General features: G+C 45.7%; 1 pseudogene across 1 annotated transcript; it reads right to left on the reverse strand.

Moving 5' to 3' along the window:
- Positions 1 to 10,429: 10,429 nt before the first annotated feature.
- On the reverse strand, positions 10,430 to 20,326 carry LOC143975970 (5,6-dihydroxyindole-2-carboxylic acid oxidase-like; annotated as a pseudogene). Its single transcript, XR_013272434.1, has 6 exons — positions 20,178 to 20,326; positions 18,790 to 18,993; positions 17,089 to 17,256; positions 16,363 to 16,541; positions 15,121 to 15,266; positions 10,430 to 10,910 (listed from the first exon to the last, which is right to left on the reverse strand). The product of XR_013272434.1 is annotated as a 5,6-dihydroxyindole-2-carboxylic acid oxidase-like (transcript).
- Between the last annotated feature and the right edge of the window lie 2 nt (positions 20,327 to 20,328).

The following is a 20,328-nucleotide window of genomic DNA, read 5'->3' on the forward strand; positions in this document are numbered from 1 at the left end:
GTAATTCCTGGATCCTACATGTAGACCCGGGTGGTCTCTAGAGGTCATTCCTAGATCAACATGTAGACCCGGGTGGTCTCTAGAGGTCATTCCTTGATCAATATGTAGACCCTGGTGGTCTCTTAGGGTCATTCCTGGATCTACATGTAGACCCTGGTGGTCTCTAGAGGTCATTCCTGGATCTACATGTAGACCCGGGTGGTCTCTAGAGGTCATTCCTTGATCAATATGTAGACCCGGGTGGTCTCTAGAGGTCATTCCTGGATCTACATGTAGACCCGGATGGTCTCTAGAGGTAATTCCTGGATCTACATGTAGACCCTGGTGGTCTCTAGAGGTCATTCCTGGATCTACATGTAGACCCGGGTGGTCTCTAGAGGTCATTCCTTGATCAACATGTAGACCCGGGTGGTCTCTAGAGGTCATTCCTGGATCTACATGTAGACCCGAGTGGTCTCTAGAGGTCATTCCTTGATCAACATGTAGACCCGGGTGGTCTCTAGAGGTCATTCCTTAATCAACATGTAGACCCTGGTGGTCTCTAGAGGTCCTTCCTGGATCTACATGTAGACCCGGGTGGTCTCTAGAGGTCATTCCTTGATCAACATGTAGACCCGGATGGTCTCTAGAGGTCATTCCTGGATCTACATGTAGACCCGGGTGGTCTCTAGAGGTCATTCCTGGATCTACATGTAGACCAGGGTGGTCTCTTAGGGTCATTTCTGGATCCACCTGTAGGCTTGGGTGGTCTGTGAGGATCTGACAGGTGCCAGGGATAGAGAGGAGGGAGACCAGCAAACGTATGTTCACTGATCTCCCCTACCCAGTATGAACCTGGAAGTGGCATGTACAGTATTACGTCACTTTCTGCAGCTACCGTGGCCTGAGGAAGAAGCTGCAGAGCACGATCTGCACTCTCACCAACTAGAACCTCTCAGGGAGCCGCTCCAAGCACAGATCAAACGCTCCTCTGGTGATCCTCACTGCTGGCAAGTGCAAGCCTCTAAAGCACCCACCCCAGAGTGCTGAAAGCTATGTATACAACAAGGACGCCGCACACCTTAACAGCCCAGATACGAGGTGATATAAAAAACGTTTCAAGACTAGATTTGTAACACGCCAACAGATGGCGGTACAAGCCCGGCCGCCCGCACAGTCACGGGGAGCACCGACCTTCATAAGTCAGTGCAACAAAAGACATCGTCCTGTGTACATCGGGGAGCTGCGCAACGGGAGCTATTCTGACCACGTGTGTTACCACGCCTGCTATTTCATCATGGACAACAAGTTAGAAAACAGAGCAAACGTGAAACTGGGCAAATCTGCCACAGAGACGTTCGACATGATTCGGCAAAGTTTACGACGATGCTGCAATGAGCCGTTCGAGGTGTTTTGAGTGGCAGGCGCAATTGTTCTCCGACGATCATCATGCACAAGTTGCTGAATGGTTTTGGGAATTTTCCAGGGGTTGAGCTCATTGAAGGGCTTCCTTATCTCTTGTTGCTTCCAGTGATGTTCTTCTGCTCTCGAAGCGCGCGTCACACTCAAAACACCTCCAACGACTCATCGCGGCATCGCCATAAACCTGGCGAATCGTGTGACACGTCTCTGTGTCAGATATGCCCAGTTTGTTCTAACTTGCTGTCCGTGATGAAATAGAGCAGACGTGGTCACGCATGTGGTCAGAATAGCGCCGGTTTCCGGAGCTTGCGATGTACACGGGACGATGTTTTTTTGACACAATGACTTATGAAGTTCGGTGCCTCCTGTGACTGTGGGTGCGGCCGGCCTTGTGGTGCCATCTGTTGGCGTGTTACAAAACTAGTCTCAAAACGTTTCCATACCACCCTGTAATGAATGAGATGCGCCTTCAACTTGGCTCCTCCAAGGCCACACCCCCCCGGTGTGGTTCACCCTGCCCACAGGGCTTTGCAGGCCATACACGGGTCGAATTTCCAACAAATTTTCTTTTCAAAATCAGAAAATTCGTTTTTTTTGTGATCGGATGGCGCCACCATTGACTTTTGAAATTCGGCCGACCAAGCCTTCAATTTTACCTCAGAAAATCATTTTCTTGGCCGGGAATCTTCTTTTCTCTCCGTAAATTTTACATTTCTCGCACGATTCTCCCATCATTGATTAAAAAAAAATCTTTTGTTTTTCAAAAAATTTCCAACATGTCCGATTCCTCAAATTTGATTTCCGCACGAAAAAACGGCTGTTGCTGCAGCCCCCACCAATGATGCGAAATTCGTATGAAAAAATTCTTAAATACGATTTTCGAAAGAAAATTCTTTCATAATTCGAACCGTTTATGGCCGGCATTAGTCATAAACCTCTATGTCTAACGCTGGCCATACACGGGGTGGAATTTCGAAAGAACTTTCTTTTTGAAAATCAGAAAAATTTGTGCGTTTTGTGACCTGATGGCGCCACCATTGATTTCGAAATTTCGACCAACCCAAACCTTCAATTTCACCTCATGTTCCTACAGAAAAGAATTTTCCCCATCTAGGAATCTTCTTTTCTTTCCGGGAATATTCTTTTCTTGCACATGCGCATTTTTTTTTCGATTACATTTCTCGCATGATTCTCCCATCATTGATTAGAAAATCGTTAGTTTTTTGAAAAAATTTTGTCCGATTATTAAAATTCGATGGGCGCACAAAATCGGCCATTACTGCAGCCCCACTAATGGTGCGAAATTTGTACAAAAATTCTTAGATAAGATTTTCGAAAGAAAGTTCTTTACGAAATTCGACCCGTGTATGGCCAGCATAAGCCCAGGGGCGGGTGAAACATATCAGTGGGCGTGTCCTGGGAGGACCTAGGCTGATCTGGGCTGTTAAGAAGTGCCGTGTCCTTGTTGTTTACATAACGATCTTCACTTTAGCTTCAGGTGAGACTTCATCTAATAGACCCCTGATGCCTCATTAAAGAGAACCTGTCACAGTGTATGTGGTATGACATGGGGGGGGGGGGGGGGGGGGGGGGGGCTATTGGTCATGTAATAGCAATAAAGTTATATGGTACACCCAAGCATGTAATCCCCCCTCCCCAAAAGATGTTGAGCACCCCCACACATGTAAATGCATATCCATACCTACATGACAGGGGCCTACACATGAAAATGTTGACGTTGTGCTACATATCGCCCTGCACACCGTAGTGATAATTCTAGGCCCATTCTTCATTGCCAACGCTAAGCTGACGACTCGTAGGGGCTTTTAAAAGTGTCGCCTATGGATATTTATAGGTGATGATGTTTGCCTCCGTTTCATGGGCACGCACGATTTTGAAGTTTGACATGTTGGGTGTCCGTTTACTCGGCAAAAACTCATCTCTTACATTTTACCAAAAAATTCTGACTTGACCATTGTATTCTTCAGGGTCTTTGCCTTCAGAAAACAATGTATACGTTCGGGAGTTTATTTACTCTTAAGGCCTAAAAAGTGCGTTTTCACACATGCACAACAATGGCCCTGATGGTTGAAGGGTATCTGTGTAGCCAAAATGCCTTTATCTTCAGTTTGGGGTGCAGCAAGGAAGGATTAGGATCCCTATCCGGTTAAATGATATTCCTAAGTGTGTATATACTAATGTGAGGTTCTTTATATATATATATATAAAAAGGGTTCTCTGTCTAGAATGTATTTACAGAAAGATGTTATTAGAACAAATTGTTGATCTCCGGATCCTTGAAAGGTCTTGTTGGGGAACATAGAGACAGTTGGTCTCCTATAATGAGAGATTTGAGAGTCTGGTCAAGTTTATTTCTTCTGTAAAATGTTGATGTTTGGGACGGTCCTCCATGACAACTTGTCCAGGATTGGAGGGTGAAAGCCTCCTGTATGATGAAGAGGTCAGATCCTTGGTCCACCTGCCATGTCTAAGGATCTCCGCACACCTTCATCTCTCTAATCTTTACTTTGTAACACTTCTCAATAAACTTCCTGAACCTTCACCGAGATCAAAGGTTGTCGTCATTTCCTTATCACATTCCACAAGAACTTTGTAATCCCGATGGAACACATCCATCATTTTATTCGGACACACAAGGCTTCCTATGGTCAGGGTTGTCTTAGAAAACTCATTTTGCTTACAAGTACTCGCGCAAACACCTTGTATCAGCACTGATACCGGTGAAATGCTAAAAGAAAGATCAGTCAAAGCCACGTACTAGTCCTGATCGGTGGCGTCACCCGGTGTGGTCAAACATGGTGTCACCCCTCCACCAACTATAGTCACTCCACAGTATAGACTTCCCCTACACCAATTATAGTCCTCCCTCAGTATAGCCCCCCCCCTCAGTACAGACCCTTCCTCCACAAAGTATAGTCCCCCCCGTGACAGACCTAGCTGGGACAGGGGCTTTTGTAAAGGTCTGGGAGCAAGCCTCTTACCCACTGACTATGGGCCCTGGCATTTAAGGGAACGCTACTATTTGGAAGCTGTATCCCTGGGGGGGGATCTGTGGTGGTCTTGTTACTTTGGATTCAAGTTCATATCTCCCCAAGACACACAGACTCTAAGGACAGGTCCACGTTAAGGGCCTAGACAGAGGTGCCTCTAGGCTTTTTGAGGCCTTAGGCAAAACCTAGACATGAGCCCCACCCCTGCCCATAATGGGAAAAATAATTCAAGCGATAAAAAAATGAACTGTACAAATTACATATATTAAGAGCTTTAAAGTGCTGGTGTCAGTGCTCTTGGTGCTGGTGTCAGTGCTCTCTATCTCGGTGCTGGTGTCTGTGCTCTCTATCTCACAGGCAATGTTAAACCGCTGCCGGTCTGAGCTTAATGCCGCAGCGGCATTGTTGTCAGCAGAGGCGGCTCTTCAATTAGGCTATTAGGAGGCCCCTGCGAGTGCGAGGCCTTAGGCGACCGCCTTATTTGCCTAATTAGAGAGCCGCCTCTGGGCCTAGATGCCACATTTCCAGCAAGGATTGCTCCACACTGTGGGACTCATAGCAGATATTATCATCGGCAAGCCACCTGTCTGGGGTTGCCTGCTATAATGTGTTTATTATAAGTAGGTCTAGTGTGCCTCCTAAGGGTCTTTTACCCATTGTTATTTGTGCTAATTAACTCACCTTTTGTGTGCCTGCTAGCAAACCATTCTGGGTTGTGTTTATAGTTGTAATAATGTGTATTGTCCAGTATTGTAGAAGCCAGCAAGTCTGACCTGGAATGAGACCTCAGAGTCATCCACTAATTAACGTCATGTTTATAGTATATGTCGGTTGTTGTAAATATATTCCTGTGTGCAGTTTGTATTGTTAGGGTAATATGATCAGGAGGGGAATGTCCTCCTGTTGGGTTTATATTTTGTGTGAGTTTATTCAAATAAATGTGTTCCAGATTTGCAGCCAAACGAGTCCTGCCTAGTTCTTGGTTGTAATATGCAGCTCTGATATCTATCTTCAGACTGGAGGAAGCGGTATATGGAGGAAGCACTCAATCGGTGTGTGGGCCATTCCGGTACAGTCCCCCTCCCTCAGTATAGATCCCCCACTAAGTATATACCTCCCTTCCTCAGTATGGACCTCCCCCTTAGTACAGACCCTCCCTCCACAATGTATAGTCCCCTTCAGTACAGGGCTCCCCCCTTCCCTCAGTATATACCCCCTCCAAATAATATAGCTGTATCCAGCAGAAAAAAAAAAACAACCTCATTATCAAGTCCCCCCACATTAACAGACCAGAATGCCAGACACAAACACTCCTCCATCTTAGCAGCTCAGGTGTAACTGGGTGGTGACTCAGGCGAACCGTGAACCCCGCTGCCACCCCCACCCCCCCACACCTAGGCCGGCAAGTATTTAGTTTACAACAGAAGTTCATCATCAGTGTGACGGACTCCGGACACCCTGTTGGTTATTTCTGCCAAGAAGCTGCTTCCTAAGTCTTGGAATACAAGACCATTGGATATAGTAACCCCCAAGAACCGGAAACACACCAAACCGCAGTCTTCGATCAGCCAACAAAATCCTCCTCCTCGTGCCCAAAGCCCAGTATAAATCCAAGGGGAGATCGGAGATTCGCTGTCCAAGGGCCTCGGCTATGGAATGTTCTACCAATCAACATCCGCCTGGAAGAAAATCACCTGGCTTTTAGGAAAAAACTCAAGACCTTCCTCTTCTAGCTGATGATCAAAGCTCGCCACAGCGCCTAGAGGCGATTCAGTTCGCATCGTGCGCTATTCATTCATTCAGAAATAGAACACGATACAGGCTTTTAAACACTTGAGTAAGAAGTTCCCCCCTCCTGATCATATTACTCCAACAATACACTGTAACCAGAAACATAAATTAACATGAGCTAATTAACTAGTCCTTTAACCAGCCAAGGTGAGTAAAGCCCCATACACACTATCAGATTATCTGCTGAGTTTTTCCTTCAGATTTACCAAAACCATGTAGTAGAAGGGCCTGCCTGATTGCCCACACATTGAAACTCCTAAGGTTTGTCCTCATATTATATGGTTTTGGTAAATCTGAAGGAAAAACTCAGCAGATAATCTGATAGTGTGTATGGGGCTTTAGAGATATGACCTTGCAGGTCAGCCCTTGTCTCGTCTATAATACGGCATATAGGCCCCATAGAGGTGTGACAGACCTAGCCAGGACAGAGGCTTTTGGAGGGGACAGAATGTGAGCCTCTTGTCCACCAATTATGGAGCCTGGCATTTGGGGAACGGTGCTCTTTGTGAGCTGTATGCCTGGGGACCCCTGAGGCGTTACGTGGATTCAGGTCCGTGCCGCCCCCCAAGACACAGAGACTCTGGATATGTATTTGCCATATTATCAATAGACTGAATCACACTGTTGGGACACAAACTGTTAGATGCAAATGTCATCAACTCCAGCCACCTGTCTGTTGTGCATATGAGTCTAGTCTGGCTTGTAAGAGTATTCCACACATTGTTGTTTGTGCTAATTAACCCTGTGTTGATGTTTATGGTAATGTTTATTGAATAGTCAGTCACTGAGCTAGGAGATGTACCCTGAAAAGTCCCTCTCAGACAACTAGTCTGGGTCAATGATTAGATAATTAGGTTAGGTTTTAGTCATCTGCTGTATATATTTGTGGGAGATCTCAAATAAAAGGCTATTCCCGATGTACTCCAAGACTGGTGTTGTCTAGTTCTTGGGGGTTCCTATAGGCAGATCCATTGGCGTTGTGTTCCAGGACTTAAGAAGCGGTATACTGACAGAAGCGCTCAAGCGGAGTGTGGGGGACGTTCTGTCACAACAGGGTTCCCAGAGTCTGTGTGTCTTTTGGGGGGGCATGGACTTGAATCCAACGTAACATTACTCCAAGGGTCCTCAGGCATACAGCTCACAAAGATTATTGGTCCCTTAAAGCGGGATTCCACCCTAAAGTAGAACCTCCGCTGATCGGAACCCTCCCCCCCCCCCCTCCGGTGTCACAGTTGACACCTTTCAGGGGGGAGGGGGGTGGAGATACCTGTCAAAGACAGGTATTTTCACCCACTTCCGGGCATAGACTCCCGTGGGAGTCTACGCCATTTCCTGCCCTGCCGCGCTGTCTGCTGGGACACACACGGGTCCCAGTGACAGCGCGGAGATTTCCTATTGCGCGGCGCAGCTTGCGCATGTGCAGTAGGGAACGGGAAGTGAAGCCGATTCGCTTTACTTCCTGATTCCCTCACCTCGAATGGCGGCGGCAGCAGCCGAGGCCCGAGCGGTCGATCGGCCTCGGCATCGCTGGAACCCGGGACAGGTGAGTGTCCATTTATTAAAAGTCAGCAGCTGTAGTATTTATAGCTGCTGGCTTTTAATATTTTTTTGGGGGCGGAATCCCTCTTTAAAATCCAGGGCCCATAATCTGTAGGCAAGAGGCTAGAATTCAGTCCCCTCCAAAAAAAAAAAAAAAAACTCCGTCCCGGGTGAGTCTATCACAATCATACCATTCACCCTTAAGGCATCTGCGGGGGGGGGGGATATAGTGACCAATTCAGACATCTCATGCACCAAAAGACATACAAATTGGTCCATGTTTAAATATAATAAAAGCATACTATAATCAGGGGAGAGGGAGGGTGGCCCCGTAGGGAGGACGTTAGAGACATATGGCAAACTGAAGATAACAGGTCCAGGACAGTATTGTTAAAGAGGATTCAGGTGCTGCTAAAGCATTTGATAGTGTGGTAGAGATGGAAATATCTGTGGAAAGTGCTTGATATTGAATTTAGGGGAGATCTTTATTTCTTGGCCTAAATTAAAATAAGGACCCTACTGCCCATCTCAGAATACATACATTATCTCCCTCCTTTGTACTATGAAGAGGGACCAGACAGGGATGCCCACAAACCTCATTATTTGCCCTGGTCATTGAGCCTCTGGCAGCAGCTATATGGGGGGGGGGGGAAGAAACTTTAATATTCATCGGTTTTAGAAGATGAGACAGGGAAGAAAACAAAAATTGCTTTACATGCCCTCCTTTTCTTAGGGGGGGACCTCCGATTCTTTGACGCATCTCATGGCTCTGATACAGATTTGGATCCTTCTCTGGCTTCCAGATAAATTGGGACAAAATACACAATCACAATATTTTTTTTTTTTTAAACCAAGTGTAAAATTCATCCAAAACATGAGAACCTTTTGGCAACATCACACCTTTAAAGGGGGATTGGTTATGAGACCAGCTACCACTCACGTCTTCTGAAGTCTCCTGGCTGCTTGGTTACTGACCAACAAGGATTGCTTACCACACTGATCCATGTACCCGTCTACAACCCAAAGGATTGAATGGGTGGGATGGCATAAAACAGTCAGCCACCTAGCCTGCGGTGCTGAAAAAGAATAAAAACTCCCCTCCCACATTTTCCTTTAAGTCTTTAACCAGAAATCAAGGTAGAGAGATATCACCGCTCCAGGTAGGTTGAGCAACAGTATAAAACCATCTCATCCAGCTTGGAAGGCCAGGTGCCGGCAAAGCATATAGCAATCAAAAACCAGGAAGACGGTCTGGACAGCCGCACTCCAAAAAAGTTTTTTGCCTTTTGAGCCATGACTAAGCACTACATTGAAGTGTGAAACGTGTTAGCTGCTGTGGCTTGTATTTTGTTCACAAGAATTTTTGTCTAAAGGAAAAAAAAAAAAAAAAAAAAAAGAAGTTTAGTGCGGCTGTCCAGATCTTCCCGTTTTTTGATTCCTTAAGTCTTCAGCTTTAATTCTCTGGTTCTGTATAGTGTAGAATGAGAACATGAAGAGGGTATATACATGCAATGAATTAAAGAAAAATAAAGTTAAGGGGGACCCTCATTCTGCAGTTGCCCACATCTTCCCATCATGCCAACCCCATGGCTTTGATACTCAAGACCAAGCAGTCAGGAAAGTCAAATACAGAGAGCCCGTAGAAAAATGCATGCCATAATAGACAAAGGGCGGACATGACAGTCAACAGGGGTGGTAAGCCAGAGGACAAGGGGCGGTAGTGTGGTGCCGAGGGGGTGGGGGGAGGTGTTATAAAGAATCCCAGCGAGTCAGCAGAAGGAATGGGGAAAGTTCCCACCCACCCTCCCTGAGAAGATGGGGGCTGAGGTACATAGAGCAGGTTGTTTTCATTTCTGACAGGAGGTACAGAAGATGGACAGTCGTGGCAGAGGAGGGCATTGGAAGGAAGATATGGCAGAAGGTTCGGGAACCATTGTTGGTATGGTTCCTGATGGTGGTTCCTGCTAAAAAAAAAAAAAAAAACGGAGGTTATCCGGGAAGTGGTAATGGGGGCACTGCGGTCAGTGGTTGTCTCCGAGTTAGCTTGTTCAGCTTGAGGCCTAGTTATACACTTGGAGATGGACCGCAGTGTTATATTGTTCTTTCCACAGATAGTCATGGATTGCCTGCATAGCCCAACACTTTATAAAAAGGGGGTTGATTAACAGATGTGGTTATGGGATGTTTTATGTTTTATGGTTTATAGTATGTTAAATAAAGTAGGTTGCTATGGCCTTTTGTTACTCCACCTTGGTGTGGTCTCGTTTTATAACAGGTTGGGGTTAGTTAGTGGTGGGCAACATATCCGTTATGCAACAGTCAAGGTATTTCTCAAGAGCAATCCCCCCCCCCCCAGAGATCATATGATGTGTAAACCCAAAACCAAACATTCACACTTCATGTGACATCAGCAACCTAAAAACTTGGCCTGAATCAGTCAGACCCACCATCTTTCATATCATTTGCTCTTCTAGCAGGCTTCCTTTTAGGAGAACATTCTCAGCACAGGGGAAACCTGTAGAAGGAAAAGCAGCCATGGGAACATAGCCACATGGACAAAATGGTCTATGGGAGCTTCCATATTCAACTGGAACATTATGGACAAACTGATTGCCTAAAGGCTTGTATGTAATACAAGACCAGCACCATGAACGTTCCTGTAGCCATCTTCATAGAAACTCAGACAATTGATTTAAATACTTTAATGAAGTCATGTGTAGCATTAACAGTTTAATTACTGCAGCTAATCCTAGGAGGAGTACAATAAAGGACAACCCTAGAGCACTTTTACACTCCGGGGTCAGTAGCAGCACATTGTATTATTGGGAGAACCTTGGCTCAAGATGGTGCAGATCCAGGATACTCCTCTAGCAGAAAGTGATCAGAGACTCCATGACTGAAGTGACAGCCGGATAGGAACATAAGGATTCACAAGCGGAACATCCCCCAGCTGGGCGATACAGTTTACAGCGTTCTACCGGCCATCACACTTTTTCAGCATCCTCTTCAGCACCACGATGGTAGGACTTTGCCAGGAGGGGTCCAGCGTTTCATTCCTCTGGTTCCTTCTCTGGATGGTACACCAGGTAACGGCACAGATCACAGCCACAAGAACCAAGAGTGCTATGACTGTTATTACCCCAATCTCTTCGTGTCTTAATGGACGACCTAAAAAATAAATAAAAAAAAAAAAAAAAAAAGTTTACCAAACCTCAATTTTACAATAACATTGCAAATCACAGGTCATAAACACCAAGGTTTGGAGAGCATGTTCTCAGTAGACATGTGCAAAAGGAAAAAAAAAAAAAAAAAAAAAAAATTGTTTTAGTTTTGTTTTAATTCGTTAATTCATTTAGTTATATTCGTTAACTTCCTTAAATTAGTTTTCGGATTTCGTTTAGTTTCTACCAAATTCGAAAAAAATCGGCCACATTCGAAAATATTTCAACCAAATTCGAAATGATTTCAACATGATTCGACATTATTTCAACCACATTCGAAAATATTTTGTGACCTGACTTTAGGGCCATGTATCTCGGGGTCACTTGGTGCTAGAAACTCCAAATTTGGATATGTTGTAGTGTTAGTACTATTGTGTTTGCATACCAAATTTGGGGTTTTTAGCTATAAATGTCCGAGATATGTCCAAATTCGGGTCGTAAAAGGTTATTCTCTGCTCCAATAACTAACAACATTTTGCGACCCGATTTTGGGGCCACATATCTCGGGGTCACTTATAGCTAGAAACCCCAAATTTGGTATGCAAACACAATTGTACTAGCACTACAACATCCAAATGTGAAGTGTCTAGCACCAAGTGACCCGAGATACATGCCCTAAAGTCGGGTTACAAAATATTTTTGAATGCGGTTGAAATAATGTCGAATTCATTAGTTATATTTCTTTCGTATTCGTTGTAATTTGTTAATTTTTTTTATTAAGATGCAAAATTTGGCCGAATTTCGATTCGTTACGAAACGAATTGCACAAGCCTAGTTCTCAGCCAAGACAGTCTCCCTCCCCTCCCCAACAATTCCAGATGTAGTAGGAAACTACCAGTTTTTACCATCTGGGGTTCCTTTGTGAACAAGAAGCAAAGGATCTGAAATGGAGGGAGATCACCATTCTTAGTCGTCACCAGAGCAAGCATCTCCAGTGAAGATTTATCCATAAGAAATTTCTGAAATTACCTACTGTCCCATGGTCACCAGGAAGAAGTGCATCTCTCCAGTAGGGTTATAAGATTGACAAGGGTTTCTAATCCTTCCTAGGATAGCCAAAAAGTGGTGGGTATGTTAAACCCAATATATAGACCTCAGAAGTATAGCAGAAGACCATGGGCAGAGCTGACACCAGTCCACAAAAAATTCTGTGCTCAGCCCAACAGATCCAGGAACAAAGTGCTTTTCTTGCACATCAGGCAAGTCTGTACTTGAATAAATAAAGTGATAAAAACCATGGGGAAGTGTTCATGCATTGTATATGCACAATTGCCCCGATTTTCACCAATACATTAGAAGATATGTACCTCAAATGAGGTTTTGCTCAAGACTGAGCAGTGTCTAGGCATTTGGCAGTCTGTTCTCCCACTGCTGGTGGCACTTGACCACAGCAGCAATGCAGTTGGGGAGGAAGTTGATTCTTGTGCGATTTTCTTAGTCACAGGGGGAGCCACCGATTGCATGTCAGCACCCCATGTGACTGTGGTGGGTCCATCTTGGGTCAGGCACAGTCTATACAAGACTCTGGGTTTTGGTGAGTGGGCTAGTGTAAGGATAGGATCCTCATGTCAGCAACAATGCTTAAATGCAGGGAAAGGGGCACAATACAAGGCTTGCTGCTACTAGAGAAGGAAGCCTACCTTGGGTGGACCAGCCAGGCCACATTCCACTCCTTGTGGCAGATGTCAGCATCTTCCATTATGCCTTTCTATTGCTGTCAGGGTTGTAAGTGGCCCTGGCTGGGTAAACTTCCCCTCTGGGCTTGGTGTTTGTACTTGAACTGTTATATTACTATTGCCAAACTTGGACCTACCACACCATGCTGCATCTACCCACAAGTGTACATGTAGAGTCTTCACTAACCTGGAGAAAATCTGAGAGGCTCAGTGATAGATCTGTTCATTGCCATGAGTCCTATGTACCCCCTACAGATACAGTAGTCCTTTCAGCTTTGTCACCAAGACCTCCATGACACAACACTGGATGGATAGAGGTGCCCCACCATCTTCATTTAGATTCTAGATTCGGCTACACCTGCTTGCAACCCCAGTTTTAGAAAGCGCCATTGTGGAACAAGTGGCCATTGTGGAACAAGTGGCCATTGTCTTCTCTTCTGGGCCAACACCTCCCTGTATTTGCTGGTTCTCTTGTTTGGGGGGGGGGGGACCCTTTCAGGATCTATATATTTTAGCCCAGTCCTCAATTTCCCACATGGAGGAGGACTAGGTGATCTGAGCTTGAAGGGCTTGAAGGTGGCCTGTGAGACTTTTGTACAGACTTATGCCGCGTACACACGACTGGACTTTGATGAACTAGGTCCAGGGGCGGACTGACAACTCATGGGGCCCCCGGGCAATAGGAGATCATGGCCCCCCCCCCCCCCCCCCGTGTCCCAGCCACACTGCTGACATTACATACATTGGTCTCTACCCCCTTTAGCTGCAGAGACAGCAGCTGAGAATGTACACATGCTGCGGCAGGAATTAAACCCCCCTCTTGCTTTTGGTGGGTGATCGTGACCCAATCAAGGGGAATAGGGCCACTCTGCAAACACCCAGCAACAATGTGTAATGCATGCAGTAGCATCATGCTAGTGTGGGATCCAAGGGGTTAAAGCAGGTTATGTTATACAATGCCTCCTTATAGCCTGCTTTAGCCACTTGGTCGCTGTACTGGATAAGGTTGCACAACCTTTGCAGAGCAAGGCCCATGCCAAGCGTGACAGGGTGTACAATTTCTGCTGAGGCTGCAACATGTGTAAACCCCTGGACCTCTAGGATAGAAACAGAGAGGGGGATCCCTGGCATGGGGGACAGAGCTTCAGACATGATGCAGGAAGTGGACAAAGGCTGCGGACATGATACAGGAGGGGGACACAGAGGCTGCGGACATGATACAGGGGGGGGGGGGGGGACAGAGGTTGTGAACATGATAGTGTCCTCCTCACCTTAGCCTCCTCCTGTCCACCATCATATTACTTCTCCACATTATCAGTGTGCTATGTCCTCCTCCTGTGCCTCTCTCTCTCTCCTCTCCACAGGTCAGGGCAGCACAGTGCTTCCTGACCTGTGGAGAGGAGAAATGGGCACAGGAGGAGGACATAGCACTGATGATGTAGAGAAGTAAATATGATAGCTGACAGAACACACCAGTCTCGTACCTCCCCTGCATGCCACAGCTTCACCCTCCGCCGCCTCCGGGCTCCCAGCGATGTCCTCCGCTCTCACAGATTTTAGTCAGTTTTACTCCTCTTCCCTCAGTCCTCACCCCTGCCAGTGTCGCAATCTTCTATTCAAAAATGGCGCGGCCCTGCGCGTACAAACTTTCCCGAGCCCGGCCGGCTTTGGAACAGCGCATGCGCCGTTCCATGGTCTCACGGCCAATTTTTTTTTTTTTTTTTTTTTTTTTTACGGGCACCGATGCCCATAATGGATTTTAATGGGCAGCTCCAAAAAAGGGGTTAACTCTACGGGCGGTTGCAAACACCGTGGGGCCCCCTGCTGGACACCGGGCCCTCGGTCGGCGCCCGACTGCCCTAATGGTCAGTCCGCCCCTGACTAGGTCCAGTCTTCCCGACTGACTTTTAGCAGAGGTCCGATGGACTTTCTGAACAAATAGTTTTGAATGCGATGGCGTAAAAAAAAAAAAAAAAAAAAAAAAAGACTAAACAAGGAAGTTCAATAGCAGTAGCTGCCCTTGCGTCGTCTTTGGTCTAGACTAGCACACAGACAAACGGTTCTCCAGATTTTTAGTCCGTCAGACTTTACTCTGTCTGATAAATTTGAAACATGTTTTATTTCTAGGTCCGGACTTTTTTTTTGGGGGGGGGGGGGTTTTAGAGAAGTCAGATTTGAGGGGAAACAGGGACAAGCTTCAGAGCGAAGGGTCACTGATAACCAGTCACAACAATCAGGATCTAGAGGTGGTTCTGGTTCCCGATGTTTAGGAGACCCAGAGCCGTCACCAACTGGGAATGGGCTTCCAGCATAGACTGGGGACACTTATTCAGCACCCTAGATTAAAAGCCCACTTCATGGATGTCATGATCATAAAGTAGTTAAGCTGCACATAGCAGTAGATCACCAAGGATACCTGGGAAAGGCTAGACTTCTACAAAATAAAAGCCATTATATAAAATTCTCAGACACGGTACTTACGAGGCCACTGAATGTCGTAGGAATAGCCCAGGTTTTCTGGTGCAGTTGCAAACATCTCACTGTTGGGCACTGGGGGCCAGAAGGGAACCATATTGTGTCGTCTATTATGGCCATAGGAGCATTTTCCAGTGGATACTGTGCGAAATCTAGAACAAAAACAAGCTTAGTTATGGAACCATTGACCGAGACAAATGATTCTAATTGTAGGAGATGTGGAAATCCCACTATGCGCTGTGTGCAATCCATGTCTCTTGCCCTAATAGAGTGCATTTTCTGCTTCTTGGTATAATGGCATCTTAGTAAACACCCCACCGTCTCCTGTATCTCATCAAGTAAAGAGACATGACCACCATACTCACATCCTCAGCTCCACCATCCCAAGAGCCCATTTTTTATAGTACTTAGAGCTTGATGGTTTCACAATCAGCGGCATTCTTTCAAACAGGGGGGGGGGGGGGGGGGGGGGGGGGTTATACAAATCTCAACCAACGAACAATGATTAGGGGAGCCCATGGGTGTGTCCTGGGCAGGGGCAGTGTGTAAGATTTCCCACCCCCTGTACATGCAAGCCAAAAGGAAGCCACATGGCTGGCCTTGAGATCATGGACTGTCCCTGTCCATAACAGTGCAAATACTCCCGTTTCACAAATCCTTAATCTGCATACCTGGATTCTACTTATCTGAAGGAACATGCCATAGCCTCCCTACATGTTGGACAGACACAAGCGTACACCCCCCCCCCCCCCCCCCAATAATGTCTTTGCAGAGTTAAAACATCCATCCCCACCCCACCCCCCTCTTGCACAGGGACCACTTGCTGGCAGACATATCCCCACTCTGCAAACACTTCTCTGCATCCTCAAGAAGCTTTCCATTACCAAAATGGGTTCAAATCAGCATCAGTCTGCCCTTTAGAGCGGGCTGCAGGAGAACACTGGGAGACACTGACACCACATGAAATACATCTTAACATCTCCACAACATAGGTTATCTGCACACCTTCATTAAATTAGATGTGACCCATCTTGGCTCCAAACCCAAGAATGGACACTAGCAGTCCATGTACACAGATTATGCAGCTACTATAAAAAGCCAGCAGAACCATCATTTCTCAGCTTACAACAGTTAAAAATTCCATAACTTTAGAATTTAGGCAAGGATTTCAAGTCAATGGGTACCACCACAGCTTGGTTACTACAAGTATGGAAGGGCTCATCAAGACTCGTACCCTACAGATCGTACCTGCACTGTGTCTCCTCAGCCATTCGTCAAACACAGCATCTGTGAACGTATGAAGCAGCACAAGATCGGATCATTTGGAGATATGTGGGTTTGTCCTCCTGTACCATTGAGGAATAGGTGAGCAAGGTTATGGAGGCTTCGAACTGTTGGGTTGTACTGACCAGATGGCTCGCTGTACCCTGTGGAATAAAAAGTTCACCATTAATACATGAAGAAGACAACCTTCCTCAGTGACCTCATGGTAAAGGCCTACAGGACTATCGTTTGATGTTCCTGCTCTATAAAATCCAGATGGACTTGTCCTTTTTTTCTTATATTAACAGTGCCTTAGATCTGGGTTGTCCATGTTTTAAACAAAGGCCAAGTTACTGTCCTTCAGACTTAAGGGCCAGTGGGAGTAGAAAAGGCCTCAGTGGGGAGTAAAATTGCATAATGCCTGTCAGGAGGAATTGTTCCCCATCATTTGGGTCAGTGGCAAGAATCATCCTCCATTATGGCCCATCATTGGTGCCAGTGGAAGGAATGGGGTCCAACCATTGTCAATGAGAAGAATTATGCTCCACTGTTGGTGTAGGTGGAAACAATGGTGTCCCACCATTCAGGTCTGTCAGATGAAAGAAGGTCTTGAATCGAGGGGGAATAGTGCCCCAAAGGCATGCAAATGGCCACATCTGGCCCACTGGCCTCCCATTAGAAAGTCATCCCAGAGATGTGGGTGTACTGTACCTTCAATTGCGTTTCGGAAGCTTTCAGAAGAGTTTGAATAGAATGGTGCCGTGTCAAACAAATTTACTTCCAGACAAAGCAAAACCTCTTCCATGTCGGGAAGTCTTTGCACCATGGGCCGAGCCACATTTCCTGCAGGATTCCTCTGGATTGGTCCTCCAGCTGTGCCTGAGGATTGTGAAATTAAGGATTTAAGCTTGACACAGACAGACACTAGAAATGTGCAATTCATTCTGAATTGAAATGCAAAAGAAATTGGAGTCAGATGGATCCGAATTTCCAAATCAAGATAGTAACAAATTTCAACAGGAAACATTGCAATAAATACAGTAAGGTACAAAAAAAAAAAAAAGTGAAAGATGGCAGAGGAGTCCCTCAGCTGCTGGATAGAATGAATCTAGCAGTTGTGATGGGAGGGCATATGGAACCCAGAATCGCTTGGAGAGGTTGGGAAACCCTCGTTTCAGCTCCCCATGCACCTCCTATGTCCAAGTCACCCTGTGCCCATTAGGGGCACAGGGTGACTGAGAAAATGTGGCTTGGGATTACTCAAAATGGGTCAGTAATATTTATCCACAATAAATCCCAGGATATGTATAAAGCCTATTCTTAGCTCGATTCTGAATGAGACATGTTAATTGAAAGAGCTGATCCCATTGGTCTCTGTACAATGTAGGAGTTGGACAGTCTCCTACTGGAGCTCCTGCCATTGAGAAGGTGCCCTGTGTTATACTTATGATAATGTACAGTGGAACCTTGGATTACAAGCATAATCCATGCCAGGAGAATTCTTGTGATCCAAAGCACTCGCATAGCAAAGAGTTTAAAAATAAAAAAATAATGCGTTCTACATAGACTTCTATTGTATGCAGTACCACATGTGGCCAGAGGCGGGGGCACTGGAGAGACTCAGAAACCCCAGCACCCCCTGCACCTCTGGCCAAATGCGGTACTGCACACCTGCGAGGCTTAAACCTGCTTGTTTTGGAGACTCGCAAACAGTCATGATATTATAATAACTAGTACTGCGAAACACTTGTTAACCGCACCCGAAGTATTACTGTATAATACAGTGTGAAGCTCAGGGACAAGTCTGCTCTATAGTGAAATCCTAAATCACAACAAAGGCCAGGCGGCCAGTCACATCAGCTGCTTTAAGGGACTAGTGAATTAGCTCATGTTGATTTAAGTTTCCGGTTACTGGCGTCTTGTTAGAGTAATATGAGTGGGGGAGGACCTCATGTATACAAGACTATTCTTGTTCTAATAAACAGAAGATATTCAGCAACCAAATGAGTAGTGCCTTGTTTGTGGTAGTCAGTGGTTGGAATGCCCGATATCTATATTCAGACTGGAGGAAGCGGCATAACAGAAGCACTCAAGTTGAGTGCGATGGGATCCGTTACAGCAGTCTTCCGAAATTCTAATTTAAAATACAAAAGATATATAGCCATCTTTTGAAATTCAAATATGGATTTTTAAAGTTGTATTTGAATATTCCGCATCCATTGAAAAAATCGCAGTGGTAAAAAACCCCCCCCAAAAAAAAAACTAAATTCTACCAAAGTATGACCAGTTAATGCGGCATAATTTCAGGACATGCCACCTAAGGTAGGTTCTAATTTCCTTCCCCCCCATCAGAGCCAACCTTGCTTATGAGCATGCCAGTTGCATTTGTGACAATAATCCCCATTTACTCACTGTTGCAGATTGTTCCGAGGCTCTCGTAGTCTTCTAGATCTTCACAAACAACTCTCATTGAGAGAAGACTGAATTTGGGCTCAGCAGATTGCCACCAAAATTGCTCCTCGCACCCATCAAGTCATCAGTGCAGATATCACATCGGTTTCCACCAATGGCAAAATTCCAGTAAGGCAAAGAAAATGATGGATCTTTCAGAAGATTCTGCAAAAAACAAGAAAATGGGGAAAGAGCAAGCATTAGAGCCACCGATTGAATCATCTAGTTCTACACGACAAACCACAACACACACATTTATATATGCCAATTGCACTCATTTTAGTAAGACATTGCCACCAAAGGCAGGTTAAAGCTAATGGGTTATGTGAACATGGACCAACTACAATTTTGGGTGGACTTTTGGATAGCTGGCGCAAAATCCTATTTTAAAGACTTACTTCAACCAAAAATGTAACAATTTAGGTTTGAATGGGGTAATGTCTAACACAGACTCTCAAATAGGGTCCCATGAAACCCTAAGGTTCCTCAAGCAATGGAATATTCCAAGTGACCACGAATGCAAGGAGCATCATGACCAGTGACCATTGGGAGCAAGCTACTGTGAGTTGTAGATAATTGGCAAGCATCCTGAGCCAATAAAGATTAAGAGTTCCACTGTGAAAAAGTTGAGAAAGGCTGATCCAAACCAAGTCTGCTCTCCCTGTCATGGATTGAACTACATTTGCTCTTGTAAAGGAAATAGGCAAGTCTTCCCAGTAGGGACTTAGTAGACAGTGCCTTAGCTAGCCACATCCATTGGGGTCACTTGTTCTGTATTCTAGTCATGGTGTGGTCCCAGCAGATCTTACAATGCATTTCATGGCTTTCAATACCCACTTTTATCAGATATCTGTGAGGACACCATACCCCTTAGAGCAGGGGGTCTCAAACAGGCGGCCCTCCAGCTGTTGCTAAACTACAAAGTCCCATGAGGCATTGCAAAGCTGGCAGTTACAAACATGACTCCCATAGGCAGAAGCATGATGGGAATTGTAGTTTCTCAACAGCTGGAGGGCCGCCAGTTTGAGACCCCTGCCTTAGAGCAATTGGAATGAACTCATGTGATAAACCCATCCATGGAGGAAAGTCCCATCTTTTACCCTCCACCAGGACCACCAATTGTGATCTTTTGGCCCAAGTAGCGGTGAAAAAAAAAAAAACCAAGCTAACCCACCTTAGGACTCCTACACACTATAAATAAAAAACCTTTGTGCCCATCCCATATCACATCAAAGTGTATAACAAGCAATATCCAATGGCGGGGGGCCTCCTTCCTTGCTTCTCAAATGCAGAACCCTTCCAACAAGTTTAACATGTCCCTGCTCCTTCCAGAAAGTTTTAAAGTTTACCTGAATGTCTCTTTCCAGCTGCAGCAAATGGAACCTGTGCCACGTGAGGAGGCCGGACCTTCATGAGAGAAGTCAATACCTCCAGCACTGCCCTGGTCCAGGCCCAGGAAGGTTTTGCTGACGCTGTAGTAGTGAGTCCAGACGAAGTAGT

Source organism: Lithobates pipiens, unplaced genomic scaffold, assembly GCF_037356315.1.
Source record: "Lithobates pipiens isolate NorthernLeopardFrog02 unplaced genomic scaffold, aLitPip1_a1.2 Scaffold_13, whole genome shotgun sequence".
Lineage (NCBI taxonomy): Eukaryota > Metazoa > Chordata > Amphibia > Anura > Ranidae > Lithobates > Lithobates pipiens.